This window comes from Dermacentor andersoni, chromosome 1 (genome assembly GCF_023375885.2).
Source record: "Dermacentor andersoni chromosome 1, qqDerAnde1_hic_scaffold, whole genome shotgun sequence".
NCBI classification, from domain to species: Eukaryota; Metazoa; Arthropoda; class Arachnida; order Ixodida; family Ixodidae; genus Dermacentor; species Dermacentor andersoni.
The window spans coordinates 18,530,384-18,555,263 of NC_092814.1; the positions used below are offsets into that span (position 1 = coordinate 18,530,384).

The 24,880-nt window shown below is 49.2% G+C and overlaps 1 long non-coding RNA gene across 1 annotated transcript; it reads right to left on the reverse strand.

Annotated features, from left to right (window-relative positions):
• Positions 1–19,708: 19,708 nt before the first annotated feature.
• Positions 19,709–24,458, reverse strand: LOC140215554 (uncharacterized). Its single transcript, XR_011892427.1, has 2 exons — positions 24,177–24,458; positions 19,709–22,496 (listed from the first exon to the last, which is right to left on the reverse strand). It is a non-coding gene; the product is annotated as an uncharacterized lncRNA (long non-coding RNA).
• Positions 24,459–24,880: the final 422 nt, after the last annotated feature.

Below are 24,880 nucleotides of genomic sequence, written 5' to 3' on the forward strand. Positions count from 1 at the left end.
CATAATTTGTGCTACATAATTTTCTTAGTATATACGAGCCTGTCCTTACAAACTTTGTTCAATTTTATCCCACAATCTTTGTTCTGGCAATTAGTCTTTTTTTAGGACATAAATCTCGTTAATAAAACCTTAATGCGTGAAAAGTGCATTCATTCTGCTTGTTGTTTATGTATTACTTAAAACATTTAGTGCAGCATTTCCTTCAGAAAAAGAATCTGGCGTAACCTACAAAATACACCTACTTTCCCCATGGTAGGGAAAGATTTAAATACCAAAGCAGCTGAACAGGAAAAAAATGAAAACACGTAGCTATTACCGCAAAAATCGTTAACACTTCGGAAAACATGATTCGCAGGAACGTTGAATTGCTAGGCAAAATACTTTGTCGCAGTTACGGCCGCGCTTAATTGTCGTCTACTCCCACTAATGCTGGCGTATAATCACTACCGCGCTCACCAACACCGCTTTCGGCAAGCTTTCAGTGAACGACTACATCCTCACTGCAGATACAAAATTCTGATAAAAAATGCTTCATGGCGTGTTCCGCGTTACCACTTCTTGATTAGACACTCTGACCGGTAAGCTTTCCATTGCATTAAAATATAGGTACCATAAAAATTGCTTTTCAGTCCGTTTAATCTTCACCTTTAAGAGTGGAACGGAAGAGCATTCAAAGATCCCTGGCTGCTTCCCACGCTTCCCGGCAACTGCAGCTTATGTGATCATAATGTTTACCTGCAAACGCTGGAGGCGACCGATATGCGCGAAGGCGAACTTTTTGGTTCTTTTTGTTATCGCACCCTCACGGCAGGCGCCGGCGCTGCCGCGGAGGCGAGTGCCATCTGGATGGTGTTGCAAGGGACCGAGCGGGGCACGCCGCTCCTACTTGGCAGTAACCGCTTGTCCTCGTTTTTTCCTGTGTCCCCTATGCCGCTTAGCACTGTACCAGTCTCATGGAAAACCGACTAGCCCAAGCCATCACCCTCCTAATAAGACGTCGAACGGCAGCTCGTAAAATGGTTTGTGTTCGAGGTTCCGCGTAGTAAACATATGTTTTTTCGTATATTCAAGTTACATTTCGACGCTACCATGTCTGCAGGTTGAGTGTAAGTCGTACTTTACGAATTTTCTGACGAATTTCACTTTGAGAAATTCTATTATTTTATAACGCATAAGCGCTAGCCGAAGGGCCTACGTGGTTCGGGATCATTTTTCTCACACATACAACGGTGCCGACGCCGGCTTTTCTGTGACACGGGGCCGCTAACGCTATCGCGTTAAAGTTCATCTCGCACGCAAAGGAAAATGGCAATAAAGCTTACCGTGAGAAACGCGGGGTAGGTCCAAAGCTGTGCCCAGCGCCATAGTTCAACCAGACGCCTTCGCTATGGACACACTGGAGCTTGTCATCTACCCGTGTTTTCCTTCTCTCATGCTGGCGCCACGATTGCCCGACTCCACTGCTCTCCGTATCTGAGCATAACCATGTTAGTACAGTGTACTGTCAAATACCCTCCACTCCCAGGCTCATCCTGATGCCCGGTGATCGGGTGTCGGGATAAGACGAAGATGAGACGACGTTGCTGGCGTAAATGTTAGCATGGTGAAGCGCGGTGTAAATTTAAGTGCGTCAAGGTTAAAAGCCATCGGCTCAGAGAACGATGCACTTGGGGGGTGGGGGGGCATTTCGCGCACACACGCACAGCCGCGCCGTCGGCTCAGCCAGTTGAAACATAGCCTTCGAGATTTGTTTCTCCTCGATGAGAGTCAGCTCTGGAGCGAGGATTAAGGTGCCACTTAAAGCCGAAATAAAGCCAAGTCACAGATTTTCAGTAGCCCAAATATAGCCACGTAGCCAACTTTCCCAAGTCGACGCCAAAAATTTTTTTCTGTAGCCCAATTTGGATATACATAGCCAAACCTGGCAACACTGGAGCAAGGCGCCTCCCCTCTGCTTCTCCTACGCTTTCCGCCTCATTCTTTGGCTGTAGCCTTCGCCTCCGCTTGCCTCCTCACGTTGTCTTCGCTCTCGCGTTTGCAATAGTTTACTTTTTATTGCGTTAGCAATTATAGGGACACTCCAGTTGCATTTCTGCCGTCGCCGTCACCGTGACGTTCCGTATAAGGTCCAAGGGCTGTAGCACCGTCGCCCCGCGCTGCATGTGCGAATGAAAGCGTGCGAGGGGAGTCGACAATCACCGCTCAATCTCGCCCACGCGAAAGGGAGGATAGCGGGAAGGTGGCGCGCCGTTTTCCGTTGCGCGTGGGGCAACCAACGCTGCCAGGCACCGCGGCAGGAAGGGGGGCATTTTACTCCGGCTGCACTCCTATGTGGACGCTGCGCCCGGTCGCGCGGTCGTATCTTCACAGCGATCTGCGTTGAGGGCAGAGTCTAGGCGCTCAGTGTCGCCATGGATGACACGCCGGCTGGGCCGTGTGTGCTTGCGCTTCAGCGCAAGTGAGAAGCTGAATCCAATCGTCCAGTAGATGTAGCTGGACGGCAGGCTGCAAAATCTCAAGCAACGGCAAAGTTGCCTGCTGAAACACCTGAGCAAAGGGAGGTCAGATTAGCACGTTATGAGGAGCTTACCAAGCGCGGAAGCGTGCCAAGATCGAAGCTACTGCAACCGCCACCGTCGTTCAGCAACACGAAGAACAACAAGGAGAAGGAGAAGAAGCCGTGGGTACAAGCAACGACACCCACAACGAACGTTTGACGAACCACACTCTTTAGCTGGCGGCAAGCTCGACTGCGATGGCTAGGTTTCACCGCGACTTCACGGACAACTCGTTCGGCAGCGTGTGTAACGTATGTGAAAGGCTGTGATCCAAGTTTAAGGAAACACTCTGTTCATAGCCTTTACAAAACCAAGCCAAACAGGCCTTTCGCTCGTGGTAACTAAGTTTACAAGAATTAAACCTCAGCCAATTTTTATGCATGACTCGCCGAAGCTTGCAGCTTAATCGCTGGTGCACACGTGCCTTCCGGAAATTACGACACAATTCGCGTCCCGCATATAATCAGATTGCACAGTGTTCATTGACAACAGACAACGGATAGAACCACCGCAAATATTCGAGAAACGTCCAATACATGCAGCCGCGTTCTGCGCTCAGCGATATCCTTTAACATTTGTTTGAGTTAGAGCGGTCGGAGAAAGATAAACAACAAGTACACGTGTCAATGCCCCCTTTTAAATAAAGCTACAGAAATTCAGGTAATTATCTCCTAATGCGTAGCATTACTTGCCTCGGCTCGTACTTTTCTTTCCCTATGTTTAGCTTAGTTTATGCTTGCTCATTCATCACCCCGAATATTCAGGTAGGCCCACTCCCCATATCACCTCAAAGTTTCGGTTTACCCACTCCCAAATTTGAACTTCGCCCTCCACAACCCCATGCGTTTTCAATGTAGCAGTATCTATTCCTATGGAAAAGTGTCGCTCTCTGGGTTACAGACACGACTTTGCTACCAAACTTGCTCGTCAGCGAATGCTACGCAATAAAAGCATCATACCGATGCTGCAAACTAGCGCAGGAGCGAAGAAACAAAAGTACACGTAGCTCGTCAGCGGGAGTAGAAAGGCTTAAGACTCATCACGTGGACTACTTCAGGTCATGCGCGGCGCCACTGTGAAGACGAAATGCCGTCTTAGACGACCTCATAGTCCAGTGCGCTAATACGCCGGAGAAATGGCGTCGCAAAAGTTTCTAAGTTCTCGTCAGCGTATCAGGGTCCAAACACGGACACAGCCACCGGGCTTGGATTCCACGTAGCATCGTCGAAGATTGTAGTGTCGGCTGTCTGTCTTTTACTGGTTCGTGATGCGCTGGCGGGCAAGTTCTGCTTCTTCAGCGCGTTGCAGATAGGTGGAAACGTCGGCTTCTCTTCGTCGGTAAAGTGTGGCAGCATGATGTCGAGAGTCGATGCCGCATTCCTTCCATAAACCAGCTTGAACGACGTGATCTGCGTTGTTTCTTGCACCGCCGTGCAGCAAGCGAAAGTTACGTAGGGAAGGACCGCATCCTATATGTGTTGTGTTCGACGTCGATGTACATGGATAACATGTAAATGGCCTAGGGACAACGTCGGTGTTGCCTTCCAAGTCCTCAACGAGGCTTTTCAGTTCCGGGGCTGCTCGTTGCTGTTCAGTGAAGGGGAGGATCTTCGTCAGTTCGACGTACAGCAAACGCCCCTCCATCGGTTGCTGCTTTTAGTTTTCCGGTTATGCGCTTGCAGACCGGCCCAGGGCTCGGCCAGCGTACGGTCGGCGTTGCGGGGACAGATAGTGGTCTGGTGACGGTGAACGCGAGGGTCGTCGAGGGCTCCATTCAGTGGCGGCGAGGTAGTCAGCGATGTCACTTGGGCGTTCCTCTTGCTGCGGGCGCGTTGACGGCGAACCCTGGCAGTCCCATCTCGCGGTAAGGACATCGGCCGGCAGATGTGGCCGGCTTCTCCGCAGTGGTAACAAAGCGGACGGTGGCCCGGAGCGCGCTATACGTCTGTCTTCCTTTGGGGCGTGGTCGGGGCTGTAGGAATCGCACCGCTGGCACGAGTTGTTGGGGTCTCGGTGCTGACGCCCGTTATTGCCAATGGGTCGCAAGCCCCAAGGGTAGCGTTGGCCTGGCGGCCTGGGGCACTGGAAGCATCCGAAGGTCCCGGCAAAGCAAGAGAAGACTGGTAACAGAACAACTTGTTTATTCTAACATAGCAAAAGAGCGGCCGGTCAGTTCGACCGAAGTGGAGAGACGGGAGAGCACGTAACTCAACAGTACAAATCGGAGCCTCTCTCCTGGCGTCCGGGGGCAGCTGCTCTTATACTCTCGGCGTCGCGGTCCAAAAGGGAAGGTCACGGGATGAAGGTCACGGGATGAAGGTCACGGGACGGCGGAGCATGAGCCCACGACGGCGCGCACGGTCGAGCCGAGAGACCTGCTGAACCGAGTGCAGTGACGCATCGCCAACCCGCCCACACGACGGCGCGAACGGTTGAGCCGAGAGACCTCCAGGCTCCTCATTCGGGGAACTCCGCTCCCCGGCTGCCGCGCTTTGACAAGCGAGGGCACACACACACACACGCACACACGAAGACACGTGGCACTGAAACACGCCTGGACACGCTTGGCGGGGAGGCGTCGCGGCGGCGTCGAACGGGCCAAAATGTCCGCCGCTTTGAACGAAGCCCCGGCGTCCGTTGCATCCGCGCCGGCATTACCGCGCGTTGTAGGCGAAACGTAACAGACCGCCCCGCCGGGGGAAGGAGATCCCGATGGTCAGGGGACTGCATCCGCTGTCCGGAGGGATGTCGCTCGATGATGCTCATAACCGAAGTCGGGCGTCCTTTGGCGTTTCTTGAGCGCAGCGCACAGAGAAGGCCTCGTTCTCACGTTCAGGTGCACACAGGACACTGCAAAGTGACTTCGGGAGAGTTGACATTTTTGTTCTCGTTTCCGGCAAGCGTTAGAACCACGCCTGAAAGTCAACCGCTCAGTCAGCAAGCACGGCACAAACCTCACTAAGCCCTGCCAGGCTCTTTCCCCTTTTATACTGCTGCCTAGTTCCTTACAGTAGTTTAGCAGCACTCAGAACGCGTCCACAAATCGGAAAATTGCACTAGAAAGCACATCATCACTTTGAAACACTATACAAAAGCAATAGGTTAAAAAAAATCCTGCCTCAGGAAGAAAAACATCAGTAACAAGCAATTTTGAGGCTGATTCCCACGTTAGGGGCTTCGACTTAAGCCATCGGCGTTACCGTTGAGACTCCCCTTTTTGTAACGCACCTCAAAGGAATATTGTTGCAAAGCGAGGCTCCAGCGCAGGAGGCGGCCATTTTTGGGAGAGATGGTCTGCAGCCATTGGAGAGGGCAGTGATCCGTTTCAATGATAAACCTCGAGCCGGCTAGGTAACATGACAATTTCTGAACGGCCCACACGATACACGCACACTCTTTCTCGGTGGCGCTATACGCCTGCTCACGACTGGTCAGCTTACGACTAGCATACAGGACGGGGTGTTCTACTTCTCCATTTTCCCGTTGGCACAGTACAACGCCCATGCCTCGCTCACTAGCATCACACTGAACAACGAACCCTTTTGTGTAGTCGGGCGATCGTAGCACAGGCTGGCTTGTTAGGGCGCTCTTTAGGGCGCTAAAAGCTCTTTCCTTCGTCTCATCCCAGACGACTGTTTGCGGCTCTGTCTTTCTTAGAGCATCCGTCAAGGGAGCCGCGATATCAGAGTACCTGGGGATGTACCTCTGATAGTAGCCGGCGACACCTAAGAACGACCGAATATCGGTCTTCGTGCGCGGTTGCGGGAAGTCTCGCACAGCGGCCACCTTTATTTCAGAGGGGCGGCGACGACCCCGACCAATCACGTGTCCGAGGTAGACAACCTCGGCCTGTGCTAACTGGCACTTGGGAGCCTTGACTGTCAAGCCCGCATCGCGCAGGCGGGTTAGCACTGCCCGCAAGTGCGCCATATGCTCAGGCCAGGATGCGGAGAATATCGCTACGTCGTCTAGATACGGTAAAGCGAATTCTTGCTGTCCCCGCAACACTTTATCCATGAGGCTTGAAAAGCAGTATGGCGCGTCCTTCAAACCAAAACTCAAAACTTTAGGACGGAATGTCCCCATTGGTGAAATGAACGCCGCATACCTACTAGCCTCTTCTGTAAGTGGAACCTGCCAATAACCCCTGACAAGATCTAGGGTGGAAATAAACTGAGCGCTACTCACTCTCTCAAGGCGCTCCTCGATGTTAGGGATCGGATAAATTTGATCCTTAGTGATGGAATTAAGCCTGCGGTAGTCGACGCAAGGACGAGGTTCCTTGCCCGGTACCTCAACTAAAATCAAAGGGGAGGTATAATCACTCTCACCCGCTTCAATAACACCGAGCTGTAGCATTTTCTTTACCTCAGCCTCCATAATATCGCTCTGGCGGGGTGACACCCGGTACGCCTTGGATCGTACTGGCTCTGGGGAGGTAAGTTCTATGTCATGAGTAAGGACAGAAGTCCTACCAGGCCTCTCAGAGAACAGACCTTGAAACTCTTGTAAGAGCTGGTGTAGTTCGGTTTTCTGCTCAGGCGACAGCGATGCTTTACTTATTAAGTCACTAATGACTTGATCGGTGTCTTTCCTGTTCGTCACTGAGCCTAGTCCCGGAAGCTCGACCGGAAGCTCTTCGGGCACGTTTACCATCATGCACACCACTGCTTCCCGTTGCTTATAGGGTTTGAGCAGATTACAGTGGTAAACTTGCTGTGCTTTCCGCTTTCCTGGCAGACTCACCACGTAGTTAACGTCCGACAGTTTTTGAACAATCCGTGCTGGGCCCTCCCACTGCACGTCGAGTTTGTTCTTTAGCGATGTGCGCAATATCATGACCTCATCGCCCACCTCAAAACGACGGGCCCTGGCTGTCCGATCATAATAAACCTTGGCCCTCTGCTGGGCCTCTGCCATTGCTTCACCTGACAACTCCTGTGCCCTTCTTAAGCGTTCGAGGAGCTTAAGCACGTACTCTACCACGACTGGGTCGTCGCCCCTGCCTTCCCATGATTCTCGAAGCATGCGAAGCGGAGATCGCAGCGAGCGACCGTACACCAGCTCAGCTGGCGAGAACCCCGTAGCCGCATGCGGCGCGGTTCTTAAAGCAAACATCACTCCAGGCAGACACAGCTCCCAGTCAGTTTGATGTTCAAAACACAATGCTCTCAACACGCGCTTCATGACGGCGTGGAGCTTCTCAACGGAATTCGACTGGGGGTGGTGCACTGAGCTGTGTAACAGCCTTACCCCGCACCTTTCGAGAAAGGCTGTCGTCAAAGCGCTAGTAAACACTGTACCCTGATCTGACTGGATTTCTGCAGGAAAACCAACTCGCGCAAATATGGACAGTAGTGCATTGACTATCTCAACTGAGCTGAGTTCTTTAAGCGGCACTGCTTCAGGGAACTTTGTCGCTGGGCAGATCACAGTCAAAATGTGTCGGTACCCCGTGGCTGTTACCGGCAGAGGTCCCACTGTATCAATAACGAGCCGTCTAAAAGGCTCCGTAATGATAGGTACCAACTTCAACGGTGCCCTCGATTTGTCCCCTGGCTTGCCCACCCGCTGACAGGTGTCGCATGTCTTCACAAAGTGGTCTGCGTCCCGAAAACACCCTGGCCAATAGTACTCCTGCAAGAGACGGTCCTTAGTTTTCTTAACTCCTAGGTGTCCGGACCACGAACCCCCATGCGACAAGCGCAACAGATCCTGACGATAGCATTGAGGCACGATCAGCTGATCGAACTCCACTCCCCTGCGGTCTAGATACTTCCGGTACAGGACCCCACCTCTTTCCACAAAGCGAGCATTTTTTTTTGCGATACCTTCCTTGATAATGCAGCGTATGTTTTCTAGGCTGCCATCCTTCTTTTGCTCGGCTATCAAAGCCGACCGGCTGACTTTTAGCAACCTGTTAAGTCCGTCTGACGTAGGCGCGATGAGCAAATCTGGAGACAGCTCTTCTAACTTTCCCGTGTCGGGAATTTCCTCTCCAGTATCTGCTGCCTTTAACGCTACAGGCTCAATTTTATTCAGTTCGGGCGTGCTCTGAATACCAGCTTGCTGCGCCTCTGACCCTTTTTCATCGTTCAACAACGTCGGCCCCGCAACTACCGCCTTTGCAGCGAGCTCCCGAACCTTCGATCTGGTTAAGGCCTGAACGCTAGCCTCACCAAACAAAAGCCCCTTCTCGCGCAGGAGGTGATCGGACCTGTTCGAAAATAGGTACGGGTACTGGGGGGGCAGCATAGATGACACTGCGGCCTCCGTCTCAAGTGCTCCGAAAGGTCCTTCAATAAGCACTTTTGCTACCGGCAGACACACGCTATGAGCTTCCACTGCTTGCTTGATCCATGCGCACTCGCCCGTGAACATATCGGGTTCTACGTAAGAGGGGTGAACTACATCCATTGTAGCTGCGGAATCGCGAAGCACTCGGCACTCTTTCCCGTTCACGAGGAGGTCTCGCATGTAAGGCTCGAGAAGCTTCATGTTCTCGTCAGTGCTGCATATAGACAAAAACACGACTTGTGTTTTTGTTTCTGGACACTGCGCCGAAAAGTGACCCGGCTTCTGGCACGTATAACAAACGCGTGCTTGCCTCGTCTCGAACCGCTTTCTGCGTTCGGCTTCGGTTGCCGCCGTCTCCTTACGTTCGGTCGGACTGCTTTCACTCGCATCCGAACTACGTGTGTCCCCCTTTGCTCTCATGGGCGTGAACTTTGGCCTCTCAAACTTGGAGCCAAATTCACCCTTTTGACCGTCCTTAGCTCCACGAGCCCGACGCGTCACAAACTCCTCGGCTAACTCAGCGGCTCTAGCCACCGTACTAACGTCTGGCCTATCCAAGACCCAGTACCGCACGTTCTCAGGTAACCGACTATAAAACTGTTCTAGCCCGAAACACTGCAGAACTTTCTCGTGGTCACCAAACGCTTTCTCTTCTTTGAGCCACTCCTGCATGTTTGACATAAGCCTGTACGCAAACTCTGTATATGACTCACTTCTGCCTTTCTCATTTTCCCGAAACTTCCGACGGAACGCCTCCGCTGACAGCCGGTACTTTTTTAGCAGACTCGATTTCACTTTGTCGAAATCCTCTGCCTCCTCTCTCTCCAAGCGAGCGACTACGTCGGCCGCCTCGCCGGGTAGCAAAGTGAGCAAGCGCTGTGGCCACGTTTCCCGAGAGAACCCCTGCTTCTCGCACGTTCGCTCAAAGTTAACCAGGAACAAACCAATGTCCTCTCCAAGCTTAAACGGCCGCATCAGGTCAGTCATTTTGAACAATACTCGTTCTCCTGCACCGTGTGCCTGACTTCCATTACGAGCGCGTTCCATCTCTAACTCGAGACGCTTCATTTCCAAAGCGTGTTGACGGTGGCGCTCTTCTTTTTCTTTCTCTTTTTGTTCTTTAAGTTCGCGCTCATCTTTCTCTTTCTGTTCTTTAAGTTCACGCTCCTGTCTTTTTGCCGTCTCCCTCTCCTCAATGGTCTCAAGGCATTCCGACAGCTCGTCATCCTCAGCTTCTAACTCAAGAATAGCCCTTAGCAGTTCTGGTTTTCTGAGTTTGTCTGAGACATCCAGACCCAACTCTCTCGCAAGCTCCAGCAATTTCGGTTTGCGCAACGACTTCAAATCCATGGCTGCTCTGAATGCTGCTTTCTCTACTGCCTACTATTGTCTTGCCGCAAACTAACCCGGTAGCAACGACAACCACAATTACCAGCTCTGTTTCTAACACTAACAAAAGCCTGGCAAAACTCAGAAGAAGAAAGTCCCGCACTCACCAAACCTTGCAGCCAAGACTTCAGCGCAGTCGTTCCGCTGCAGGCAACCAGTCATCACACAGGGCTCGTTGCGCTGCTCCCGGATGGTCGTTGTGCTGCTCAGCATACAGTCAACCGCATCTCTTCGCTGCTGGCCTCCGTTGTCGCGATCTCACCGCTGGCAACCAGATGTTAGAATCGCACCGCTGGCACGAGTTGTTGGGGTCTCGGTGCTGACGCCCGTTATTGCCAATGGGTCGCAAGCCCCAAGGGTAGCGTTGGCCTGGCGGCCTGGGGCACTGGAAGCATCCGAAGGTCCCGGCAAAGCAAGAGAAGACTGGTAACAGAACAACTTGTTTATTCTAACATAGCAAAAGAGCGGCCGGTCAGTTCGACCGAAGTGGAGAGACGGGAGAGCACGTAACTCAACAGTACAAATCGGAGCCTCTCTCCTGGCGTCCGGGGGCAGCTGCTCTTATACTCTCGGCGTCGCGGTCCAAAAGGGAAGGTCACGGGATGAAGGTCACGGGACGGCGGAGCATGAGCCCACGACGGCGCGCACGGTCGAGCCGAGAGACCTGCTGAACCGAGTGCAGTGACGCATCGCCAACCCGCCCACACGACGGCGCGAACGGTTGAGCCGAGAGACCTCCAGGCTCCTCATTCGGGGAACTCCGCTCCCCGGCTGCCGCGCTTTGACAAGCGAGGGCACACACACACACACGCACACACGAAGACACGTGGCACTGAAACACGCCTGGACACGCTTGGCGGGGAGGCGTCGCGGCGGCGTCGAACGGGCCAAAATGTCCGCCGCTTTGAACGAAGCCCCGGCGTCCGTTGCATCCGCGCCGGCATTACCGCGCGTTGTAGGCGAAACGTAACAGGGCTGACAGGCGGGCGGGCTGAAGGCGGCGGTGGCAGAGGCTGGGGATGGAATGGCGGCGTGACAGGGCCTTGGCGCTGTCGTGGATGCGGACCCTGACGGCGAGCAACGGAGGCGTAGATCATCGCTTCAGGCTGGGGCTGTTGTCCGGCTGCACTTTGTAAACTTCCAGTTACCGCTGGATTTATTCTCTCATTACGTCAGTCATCGAAGTCACCTGAGGCTGCGGCATTAGGAACATCCTCCGCAGCTCCTTCCGCACAATTTCTTGGATAACCTCATGCAAGTAGTCGGTGTGAAGTGCTTGGACCTCATAATTTGACGTAACCATTTGGCGATCGTATTGTTTTGTGCGCATTTTCAGCGTCTTCTCGATGGCCGTGGCTTCCGATGAAAATTCGGCGATGTTCTTTGGTGGGTTGCGAACTTGTCCGGCGAAAAGTACTTACTTTAAGACCCTCATCTGCAAACGAACTTTCTTTTCTTCTGGCACGTCAGAGTCAGCATGACGAAATAAGCGGGTCATCTCTTCAGTGAAGACGGCGACGTTTTCGTTATGCAGCTGCGTTCGACGTTCTAGAAGTTCTTCAGACCTTTCTCTCAGTACGACGCTCGTAAAGACCTCAAGAAGTCTGCTGCGAAACAGGTTGGATGACTGCTGCGTTAAGGTGGACTCTCTATTCTCAAACCATGTCCGAACAGATTCATCCAAAATGACATAGGCATGGCGCAGCGTGTCCTCGCAGTGTTACCTGTTGAACGTCACGACTCTTTCGTGGGTCTCCATCAAGGTTTCTTGGTTTTCAGCCGATGATGCGTGGAAGGTCGTTGGCTGCAGCAGGACAGGCAACGCTGAAAATGTCATCCTACCTACTGACTTGGTGTTGGTCCTTCTGGGAGCAGCCTGTAATCCGGCGGCAGGTTTTGTAGCCTGTGGCTAGCTCGATGGTCCACGGCCACGTTGGTAGTGTGTTTTCGGTTCGGACTTGTTTTACGCTTTTGCAGAGGCGTCCAGTACTGAACACAAAGCACCTACACCAGATGCCACGTTGTAGTGACGTTAAAGAGCACAGTAGTGAGAACTGTGAATCAGAAAACTAACTCTTTATTGAGCGAACCTGTGTGCAGAAAAAAAATTGGACGACGCTGAAGCTTCGCCTTTAAGAGTCGAACGTGATAACGTTCAAAGATCCTTGACTGCCTCTCATGCTTCCCGGGAACTGCAGCTTATGCAACCGTAATGCTTATCAGGAAACGCTGGCGCCGAACACTATGCACGAAAGCGAGATTTCTGGTTTCGGCGTCTTGCGTGGGCCGCAATGCGGCCGAGGCGAGCGCCATTCTGGAGGTGTTGCAAGGAACCGGGCGCGCCGCTCCGTGGCCTCCAAGATATGCGGTCGCCGGTGCGCGCGAATGGCAGACGCCACGGCCAGTTTACGAATGGTAGAAATGCTGGAAAAGGGGTTTGTTTGAGCTTTCGCGTAACGTAATTATGTTTCCTTGTATATTCAAATTAAAATCCTACGCTATCATGTCTGTAGATTGTGTGTAAGTCATACTTTACAATTTTTCTGCCGTGTTTTACTTTGACAAATTAAATCACGCTCAGTAACATTGCGCTACATGTAGGGCCTGCGTGGTTTGGGTTGCATGGTTGGGAATAATTTTTGCCGAAACCATGGTCGACGCTGGACGCGGAATTTTCTGCGACACTGGCATGTTAACGATGTCGCGTTAAATTAACAATCAAGCACAACGATAGTGGCGAGCACAGTCAGCGATCGTCGAAAATCCCATCAGTGGGTCAAGCGCGTCGGCTTTTAACGCGACAGCGTTAAGGGCCCTGTGAGGCAGAAAATGTGTCGGACGTCGTTTCGGCAAAAATAATTGTGAACCACACATGCCCAACGACGCAGGCCCTCCATCTGGTGCAATGAAGTTACTGACGTAACAGAATTTCTCAAAGTAAAATACGTAAAAAATCGTAAAGTACGACCTACACACAACCTACAGACATTATAGCGTCGGATTGTTATTTTAATTTACGAGAAAACATAATTCTGGTACGCGAAAATTAAAAAAAAAACCACAAGCTGCTTTTCCAGCGTTTCTACCATTCATAGAGCGGCCGTGGCTTCCCAGATTTGCGCGCGCTAATCTGAAAGGCGCCCGGTAGCTTGCAAGACCTCCACGTGGCGCTCGTTTCCGCCATATGGTGGCCCACGCAAGAGGCCGCGTTTCAACTAGAAAGCCCGCCTTAGTGCATAGCGTTCGCCACCAGGGTTTCCAGGTAAACATTACGATTACATAAGTTCCAGTTGCTGGGAAGCGTGAGTAGCAGTCAGGGGTCTTTGAATGCTATTGCGTCCTACTCTTAATATGAAGCTTAAGCGTCCTCCAAATTTTTATTACACCAAGTCGCACGCCATGTTGCAGTTCCATAGGTGGAGGTACAAGCTAGATAGAGAAGGTTTGAGGAAGAAAAAGAAGATTAAGGAGATGTATACAAAAATGCTAGAATGGAAAAAAATCACCGACGATTACGATACTCCCTAAGGCACACACGTACGTACTCCCTCGCACACATTCCTAAAGCGCCGCTAAATCAATCTCGAGACTTGACAGCTATACTGCAGTCAACATGTTCCTATCTATTTCACTCCTTTTGGGTGGCGGTAGTTATCGGCATCTCCTGGGGTGTGAAGGCCAGTTTTCTCATCGATGGGGTGTGAAGGCCAGTTTTCTAATCGCCCGCGCGATTAACTTGAGATGCGTTCAGTTGTCGCCATGTATTGCATGGGTCATGCGCATCGCTGTTGCTTCGTTAGTTCAACCTTCTTTTATCAGACTGATGCAGGGAGCAGAAAAGGGATTCGGCTCGTAATCAGCTGGTCTCTGTGCTCGAGGAACGAGTTTCAGCTGGAGAAAACGGCAGTTGCGTGTAGCTTTTCGTTTTGCTTCATTATTTCCTCGAGTAACGGCTCGCCGAGACGCTGGCAGATCCTAGGAACGATATACCCGCGATATGGGTTAGATAAGGTGGAAAATAAAATCATGCGAAACGGCGTCCATCATCAAGCTCTGCAATAACCGTTAAACCCATAAGCAATATGACTGCAACCCGTTACCTTGTCTGGTTTTTCTCTAATTGTACAGAACTTATCGTGCAAAATTGGCAACTAGAAACAAGAGTCGCAAGGAGTTGAGAAATTGTTGAGAAAGATTGTTGAGTTGAGAAAGTTGAGAAACAGTCAAACAGGAAGAAAAATCGTAAATTAACACAGTTAACTGTTGTTTGTGAAAATATTTATGGATGAACTTATTTTTTATTTAAGAAATCACCGCCCCTTCCACTCCGTGAAGGTGGTCGAACAGCAAATCTGTGTTAGTTACACCGAGTGTTACACGATGTAAGTCAAACGTCGCAAGCAGTCTATATTGTAAATTTTTTGTTTCACCTAATCAGGCAGCTTCTTCCTCAGGAGTACGCAGTACTCGTGGTCTCCCCATAGTCGTACCTTGGATGGAATGTGCGGAACCACTAATCCAAAGCTCCCTATATTCGGTGCAAAGCGCACCACTGGACATGCGGGCGCAGCAATCGTTTTGACGATTGGTTGGATTGGCTTGAGTATTAACGCGGCTGCAGGCACTTCATGTGCAATGCTTGCCGGCAGCGACGCTCTCCTAGTATGACGTTTCCATCACTGGGCGCTGTTCGATGGCCGCAAACCGCCAGCATAACATTTGTTTCCTTCGCAGCAGGGCGGAACCAATCGCCGATAAATTCGGTGCCCATCTGTCTCAATCGCCGAAAATGGACTGTGTGACAACCGTATAAGATTCGCGTATAAGACAGCATTCTCACAGGGGGAAAGGTCACTTCAACCTCTTTCCCCCTCTCGAGCTCTTCTTTTCCTCTCTTGCTATATCACGTGGCCCTTTTTTAGCGAAGTTTCACAACGACGACACAGGGTCCTCATAGACAGCTTCTCTGTAATAAATGCCAGCGTTTCTTCAAATCACTGGCGCCCTTCTGTCTGAGAATGCCAATCGTCTGTTTTAGCTCTGGCTCCTGGTGGGATGTACGCTGAAAGGTTCTCCCATGAAAATATAATCAGCGATGTCTTCTTTGGTGGCAGGAACATGAATGCTGCCAGCACTGCAGGTGTGTGTACGGTGCCACGACTACACACTGTTGAAGACACGAGCGTTGCACGCAAATTTCAATACCAGTCTCCTGGGTTAACACAACGATCACCTTAGTGCTAAGTTCCGATTTTTCAGAGTGCCAAGTTTTGTTTGCAATTGATCAAAGACGACAGCCGAAAAATAACCTAACAAGCCCAGGTTCGAAAAAAAAGCGACGGGAAGGCAACTGAACGTGCTCTACAACGTGTGAAAATGCCCGTTAGTAAGACGCCCCCTTGAGTTAGACTTTGGTGTAGTGGTACTGTCTCCGTCTCCCACGTGTAAAGTGCGGGTAGATCCTCAATGTCGCTGCACTTCTTTAAATTGTAGAGTAGAGAAAACGTTATAAACACTCAGTTACACCATGGTCACAAGTTGACGTTGGCGTTGCGGTTTTCCACTTATGGCTACGAAGGAATCTTACGAGCAGAATATACAGACGATCGTAAACGTACGTATTAATAGATATGTACAAGTTATCAGGTGGTTATCACACCGAAATAAAACCGGAAACAGCTACTTTGTAGTTTTTGTATTGCATATACGCTCGCAGCAACGCGGCGAAATCGTGTGGCGGCAGCCGTGTCTTTTGGCTTCATGTAGCGCAAGCCAGCGAAGATAGAGGGTAGTACCGCTGCGTCTGCAACCGCCATGCGCAGTTCACTTATAAATTTCGCTCCATGTAGCACAGGCTTAGCGAGAAAAGCTGCGTAGGCAAGAGACGTGGAAGCCCACTTGGTTCAAATCAACCGGAAGTAGACATTTGCGTCACCGCTTGAAGCAGGCGGAGCATGGCGACGACAGTGCGGTGTAAAGGCTGAGGAGGAACGTCGCGACTTGAGGGGAGCGTAATGTCTGACCACTCGTACCTCTTTTATCATAGCGCGCTCACGCGAAATTCCTGTCGGAAAGCATTCCTTGAGAGGTACCCTCTGTGTCTAGGCGTACGAGAAAGCCGTTTCAGGGACCCTTTAAATAATCAAACTAGGAATGCAGCATCGATAGTAGCCTCATAACTTGAGTAACAACCATGTTTGAAGATGTCAACGCCATGTCGACGCCCGCCACGTCCTTTCAATCAGACGTGCATCATTGTTCATCGCGGCTCCTCGTCTGTTTGCCGCGCGTGTGGCAGCGGAATACAGAACGCTGGCGGTGAAAGCCTTTTAGCCTTTTTATTGCGATAGCAATTATATGGACACTCTAGGCGCATTTCTACCGTTGTCACCGCCGTCGCCGTGATGTTCTGTGTGAAGTCCAAGGGCGATAACATCGTCGCCACGCGCCATATGCTGTATGCGCGAGTGAAAGCATGCGAGGGTGAGCCGTCGATGGCGGTTCAATCTTGCGCGCGTAAGGGAGGAAAGCGGAGAGGAAGCTCGCCATCTTCCGTCATGCGCAAGGCACCGGCTGGAGGGGAGGGAGGGGGGCGTTTTACTCCGGTGGCAGCTTCGTACGGCGCGGCCGCGCAGGCCCTATCTTGAAAGCGATCTGCGATGCGGAAGTGTTCCTAATGCTGATATCTTCGTGTGCGTTGTGTTCTCGCCGCTTAGTTCGCGTTGAAGCGAGAGGCAGCACGAAGGCCAATTAGCTCGCTCCTGCAGCCGCGCTTTCTCATTCCACCGTTTTGACAGCGAGTTTCTGTGGCCATCGAGTGAGATTTGTTCATGCTCGCTTGTGGACGCATGACATCATGCTCGTTAATTTAGTTTTTTTTTTATTTGTTTCCACAAGCAATGAGGTACATGGTTGTGGCGGAAAAAACAAGGGGAAAAAAGCTGCGGAGAAGCAGCTTGACTGGCCCCAGGTTCCGTTTACAATGGCAGCAGCAGGGCAGGTGGGAAACGGTAAGGGAAAAAAAAGAGAAGAAAAAAAGAAAAGAAGAATAGAAAAAAAAGAGCAAAAACACCAAGGGCAAAAAATTACTAAGTACAACGGTACGCAGTCAAGATTGCAGGAACATATCACGCAGATTTTTTGCGGAACAAGTGAGCACATCGATATTGCATCTGGTGAGATCATTGAGTAAACTGGGCAACCAGTGGGATAACATTTGCTGACCATAGTTAGTCCGAAGTTGAGGAACACACCAAGTCTCAGGAGCTCGAGTTGTGTAGGGGGTTTCTCGTTTTGTGAGATTAGCGAGAGAGCTGAGGGTGCCAATATTTTTCGCATATCTTCTGTAGGTTGAAAACAAGCGCAGGTTTATTAGGGCAGGCAATTTAAGGGTTTTAAGCGCGCTGAGTTACCGTGCGAGTGTTTGCAAGTTGGTGCAGTCAATAAAGCTACTATCCTTACTTCATATAGCTGTCTGCTAATTTCGTATTGCAATCGATGCTTTGCCTTTCGGGCGATACTGCGACATTTTTATCAACCTTTTAGCATGCGCGACAACAATAGCCTTTACTCATAATGTTAGGCCGGTTGTGTGCCACTGAGTTATGCCACTGATTTATTGGTACGTATAAGCCGTTCAGTTTGCACCATGAAAGGAATAGGCATATCCGTGCCACTGCTGGGCCACACACTGGAACGCGTCGGAGCAGCGGTAATGAGCAAAGCGAGGGACGCAACATCTCCTATTTATTCTGTTAGTGGGCCAGCCCGGCCAACAATTGCAAAAGAGTTATGGCGCACTTTGGCGCTCGACGAACGGCGGAGGGAGCTTTTGCCGACAAATTAATTGGGTCGCGCAGCTTTTACTGCAGTTGGCGCCGATGAGAAAGAGCGGCAGCCTCGCGTGGAGTTTGCGAAGCTCTGAATCCCTCCGGTCCTTTCGGCTTTACGAACAAGCTTTTTTCTTCCTTCGGGGCAATCGCGGAAAGTGGCTAGCGGCACGCGGACTTCCAAGAAACTATTTGGCAACTTTGAACACTGGGTTGTGTAGAGTTGAGAGCACATTTTAATTGGTTTCAATGCGAAGCATTCTTCGGCTGATCCCAGGCATTTAGCTCTAAATAGATACTGTCTCGGCTATAGAATAAAATTAAATGTCAAGTGTCCGATGGTGGGATCAAACGTGGGGCTCCCAGCGCAGCAGCATCCTGCTCTAAGCGTTAGGCATGCTTGGTAGCACGAGGTTCTCTCGTGCGAACGCCAACTAACTCTTGGAGGCGACTGGCGCGTGCGTCCCGTAACTTAGCGCGACCAGGTGTTCACTCGGCCACGGACTCGCCACTGTCTCCCCCGTGCGGATCTGCGAGAATGCCAGGCTAGCTCGTTGATGTTGCCTCGTGGCAGATAGCACCTTGCAATTCTATGTCAGGCTGCGCAGTCTTCGAGAGCAGCCCGCATTCCCCAGTCCTCGTATAGGAACTATTACTACGAAAGTGTTGTGCGCTTCGGGATCGACCCAGGCTGTCGCGTTTATTCGCGGGAGTAAATGCAGAACTGACGCCATGTCGTAGCTGTCGTTTGGCTTCTGTCATCACAGACGCCATTGCTCACCTTACACGCAAACACGTTCGCCCATCCGTCAAGATGCTGCACAGTCAAATGCCTGCAAAATGCTTCGTATAGCATTGCTATCTGCAGTGCACAATTAAGGATCTGCGTAATTTATTATTTTTCCTCCAGGATTTTAAGCATGTGTTTTTTATGCTTAGGCTAGCTTGTCTATGTTGAACAACAGAGAGTTATTGTGTAATCGAAAAATACCGCTAGTGAATAGAAAAAGAACGATGGTGAATATATGGAAACGAAGGCGCGATCTATTATTGACAGGTGCGCCTAACTTTGTTAGTGTCCCAAATCATGTCCGGCTTTTGAAGAGATAGTACCAGTACTTACCCGTACAAAAAAAATTATTGAGAAGGCATTGAAATATTGTTGGTCAATGTTGAGTTTTTTATTGAGGAAATATTGAGAGTATGTTGGAGAATTGTTGGGTTGAGTGTTGAGCACTCTTGAATATTGGCCACTGAAATCGAATTGAAACACCATTGGGTACCTCAATGTTGAATAATTGTTAAGTTACCATTGAAAGTCCATTGTGCTTAGACGGCCCGTTGTGTTCGTTTTGTTGAATGGTTGTTGAGTTACCATTGATTCTGCGTTGAACTAACGTTGTGGTAGTTCTGTTGACCTGTTGTTGAGTTATTATTGCCACAGCATTGAAAAGCATATTGTTGCACACTTGAGATGCCATTGAGATTTCAGAAGTCGCCATTGAAATATGATTGACGTTTCGTTGGGCGAGTATTTTTATTCATATATTGCAATTGCTTCGCTGTTCACACTTGCATGCCCCGGTGCCTGCTCGTAACTTTCCCAAACACAAACAAAATCAAAGGAGAGACTGATCAACTTGAAGTACCTTTATTTACACTAAAGATGCGTGCACGTGAAACATTATTACAGTACATAAGGCACCATTACATCGAACCTGGAGACATAGGCTAGTACCTACAGCACTCTAGCAGTGTAAATACATATGAAAAAACCTATACATATGAATCAAATCAAAACGATCGTTGTGCTCTTCACTTTCGACTTAAGTTTATGACTAGAAGGCAAAGCGACTCAAAAGCCAGGCCTTAAGCATACCCCTGTAACAACCAACTTTGAACACATGAACACTTGGAGCTGCTTGCATGTGAATACACAAAAGACATCTGAATATGTTACATTAAAATGTTGCGCACACTAACACATCACAGGAAGAGCTACGGCTGACTGTGAGAAGGCAAAACAACCAACTTGAAACAAATGACTTCACGTAAATATATACAACCTTTAGCACACGTCTTTCACCACGATTAAAATTTAATGAAGTACCAAAGTAGACTTGCCTGAGCATTGTCTTCAAGATATAAAATAATTGGGAAACATGAAAATATATATAAAATAACATCACTCAACTTAGCTATTATTTGACGAGACAATTTAGAAAGTTGTCGGGCATGATGAACACCTGAATCGTGTTTCTGACAAGCCAGGATTGCTTTCTTCAGAAATAAACTTGTAAAGCTTTTGTGTAATGAAAGCAGCTTATCTCCCTGGCACAAGTCAAGAACAGTACACCATTTGATTATGTTAATGTGGGGTACAGAAGAGTTCCTTAGTGGCATTTGCTCAATTTAGTGAGCTCATTTTCAGGTAATCTTTCTGGACCTGCACAAAGCTAATTAAAGCACTTTTTGGGGCCTTTTTTCCTATACCCAGCAACTAAGTGCTACCTCAGTCAATAAAGAGATAAGGAAAGGCTAATACCTTGAACGATAAGAGAAAAAATAATTATTTAGCACAGAAAATTGGTAGTAACACATGGCTAACACAATTCCAAACAGCCAAATAGATGGTCACCTGCACTTTCAGTATCAAGCACCCCAGAAATAGTCATAAAGTATGAGAAAAGGTTCCAATGACTCGACAGCCAGATTGCTTAGGCAGTGAAAAACGCCAATAAATGCATATACGAAACACCAATTACCTCAATTTCGCAGATAAAATGTTATTAAAATAGCACCAGAATTTTGCTGCATAAAATACATAAAGGTTGCATAAAAATTGGGACAAAGCAGTAACTGAAAGACAGAGGGAGCTACAGCACCCATGTTGAATAATATTACAAGGAAAATGATATATATGCATATTTAAGTTTACAATTTTCGCTCCAACATATAGAAAAAGAACGCATGCACTTAGAGCATAAAAAGGTTCATGTGCCTGGAGAATGCAGCGCAGTACAAAGAAGCGTCATGAGAACAGAAAAGTAGATCTCACTACGAATCAGGCATGTGCCATGTCATGCCTTGAATGGATGAAATTCATAAATCTTACACACAAAGGAAGTTACCATCACTCTTATTGGCTTCCTCAGGGGACTCCTTGAAATTGAACTAGAAAAATGTACTCAGTGTCAAAAACATTGAGAAGATAAGACCCTATAGCGTTCTTCCTGAAATAAACAGCGCAAATAACTTCATGTATCAATTCTATGGACACTTCGCCAATTCGATGTACATTTATATTTCACAACCACCCAAACAGAGACGAGAAGGGTGAATTAAGGTAGGAACACACATGAACGCTGACTCAAGTAGAAGTTTCTTCGTGAAGACGAAGATTTTAAACACACTGGCCAACTTCACAAAGAAAAAGCCATGGATGCGCAGCATACACAGCCCGGCACAACAAAAAAGGACCTAAATACGTCCTGTAGAATAAACATGTGCGTCAAAAACTAACAAAAACATGAAAACTGAAAGGTTTCTCCTGTAAGTGATATTAACGAGAAGTACTGCAGCAACTCTTTCCCACTAATGGTCACAGAAATCTTGCTTATGAATATTTCTTCGTGATCAATAAAAAATGCTTCCATAAGTCCTCTTGTGTTCTGGTCTTTGTTATGAAACAATCGTTCTTTCTGCTCTATACCGCAACACCAGAGGAGTTCCAGAAGCAATATTTATTGATCACAAACGAAACAATTGCATAACCAAGTTGTCTGTTGCCCTTAGTGGGAAAAAGTTGTTCTCAAAAGAGTATTTCCCGTTGGGTAGTATCACTTATCGGACAAATCTTTCACTTTTTCAATAGATTTGACCGATTGTTCTCGTTTTTCACGCACGTTTATTCTACATGACATGGCTTCATATTTTTTTCTTGTCGCACGTGGCTGTTTCTGCCACGCATGCACGGATTTTTACCTTTGCCAAGTTGACCAGTGTGTTTAATACCTTTGTCATCAAAAGCAAACTTTTAGTAGAGCTTGCGCTCGTGTGTGCTCCTACCTATTTCGTCGTCCGCCTCTGTTCGTGCTGCTGTTTACAGTACCCACGTATCACTTGGTTAGGCTGGTAAACATTCTCACAAACAAAAGTAAATGCCTCCCCTCAAAAGGTAGCCCATTCTTTACTACCAAACGCCAGAGCAAATCGAAAGTAAGCCTTCACAGCGTCCATGCGGCAGCTAGTACACCACAGAGCAACACAAAAGATAGTTGGAAATCCCACTTGATGGAGAGTGGCAACAGAGATGCAAGCTTGCTAGTGAATCAGCCACATATCAACGAGTGTCTCTTGCACGACGCCAAGGTGCTTTTGGCGTAGAACACTTTAGCATCTGGGAATTTACTGCATACGTAACCTGTGAGAAGGGAATGTGGACAGAAAATGATATTGCGCGGATTAAGAATCTGCCACACACTGCACATAACTACGCACGAAATAGAACTACACACTATACTGGCAAGTAAAAATTTGCGACTCTTTACGAGTGCCGTCGAGAAAAGGAAGAAATGGGTTGCTACGGTAAATGTTAGCTAAAACACGCACAGCGATGTTTCACAGTGGGGAAAATATTCCCGGCTCTCTCGCAGAACCAAAGACCACGCGACAGCGCATAGCCCATACCAAACAGATATCGAATCTTTGGGCAGAAGTCCAGTAGAAGGAATGACCTAAACATACGCCGACAGCGATGCGAGCGTGAGCGTGCGTGTACTTCATTGTAGCTAGCCGCTCCGGCGTGGCTCCGATCATCCCGCGCGATTTGTGTGCAGAACGTCGCGTACACGCCCTTGCGCGTTTTGCGCGGTAGCGTCCGCGCAGTGAGCTAGCTTTATGCACGCGTCATTCTTCACCGCGCAAACGGTGCTTGAGTGCGACGCTTAGCTCGAGGCGACAACGCGCCGATTGGCGCTCCTTTCGCTTCTGGAAACAACGCACATTCGGATCGGTCCAACTCAAAGAGGCAGCAGAGAACGGTGGCATGTTTCGGTTATCGCTTATTAAAATTGTACAGTACGCCTTCAACGGCAACCCGCCGCGCTAGACGATAAGGTGAGCCCGTCGGCGGCTGTGTTCTTTGACCACGTCACCACACCTCCGTTCATTTGCGCTGTGTATCCGTGTACAGTCACCGCGCGGAAGCTGTGACTAATCGGTTGGCCGTTCTCCGCAAATCCCAGAGAGGCGAAATATATTTCGCGGTGCGCCGCTTCATTAGCCGCAACCTAAATCGAGGCGCGCTAACCGCTACGGCACAAAAGGTGATCACACTAACCGTATGGTATACGATGAGCCACAACGGAAAAACAAATAATTGATGTTCCACGTGCCAAACCAACGATCTGATTATGAGGCACGTCGTAGTTGGGGACTCCGTATTAATTTTGACTTCCTGGAAATTTTTACGTGCATACAATGCACAATGCACGAGCGTTTTTGCATTCCGCTCCTTTGGAATGCGGCCGCTGCAGGGATCGTATCCACGACCTCGAGCCCCAAATTGCCACGGAGGCCGCCATAGTTACGAAATGCGTAAGCGTGAAGTGCAACACTGCCTTCCGGTACGAGTGTGGTACAAGCGTAGCACAGCTGCACACCTGCTGCACGATTATTTGTCGCGGTTCTCCGAAACTCGTAGTGCTTGCCTAAATACCTTGAAAGGCAGCGCGCCTCTCACGTAACGGAACGCGATAACAAGCGCTTAGACGGCATACGTGAGCCCCCATGAAAGATGACGTGGCCACTAGAAAATTATCACTGCGCAGAGAAGCCGATCCTTATGTTCCAATTGTGTTCTCTCATACAAATGAAGGAAACGTTATTAGACAGGAACAAATGAAGCAATGCAATTTTACGCACATGTGGCGCCGCTGCCTCTTCGCCTACCATTGTTTCAAACGAAGTGACGGCGGCAGCGAGAGTTAGTATCGCGCGCATTTGCTCCGGGGCATGCGGTTTGCTTCAAGAAAACATGTCACGCTCGTCAATGTCAAAATAGAAAAGAAGGCTACGTGCCCAAGAAAACGAGATTACTTACCTATCTTCAGAAGTGCGGCTGCGACTGTTTCGGGGTGCCTCCTCTCCAAGAGGCATCATGGCCTCTGCCGCGCAACTCATCAAAACCGTCAGGCTCGCACATCAGTAGAAGACTAGTTGTTGGGTGAGCCAACCACTTCACCGGATAAACGTCCCACTTATCGTCGTTAAAGCATTTCACTAAAATGTGCGTCATGATGTCCGAAAAGAAAATACTTTCATCAAGAAGCACGAGGCGTGAACCACCGCACAACTGCAACCGAATAACTGAGTCCGAGAGCCGTTCACAGCTTCACATGGCTTCACTATCGTATTCAATTATAAAAACCTTTCAAACACAATATAACGGCACTTAAGAACGACTAATTGATTAGCAATAATTTTTCATCAACTAACCTTCATAAATTTTTAAGAACTACCTAATTTATAGCGTAAACAATAAATACTACGACCAAAATATGCGACTACGAAACTAGCGGTAACCATGTGTACTGTTGCAAAAGTGTGCGCAAAACGAAGCTCGATTGCGCCCGTTTGCGCGCACACATACACACTTGAACCTACCTTAACGTTTGTCGCGCCACCTAGAAATAAACATTACTACTAGTTTTGCTATTTTTACAAAAATAAAACTTTTAAAATAGTTTGTAGCATCTTTGCAGATGACGAGGTGACAAGTAAGGTACAATAAAAGTCCGTTACCTG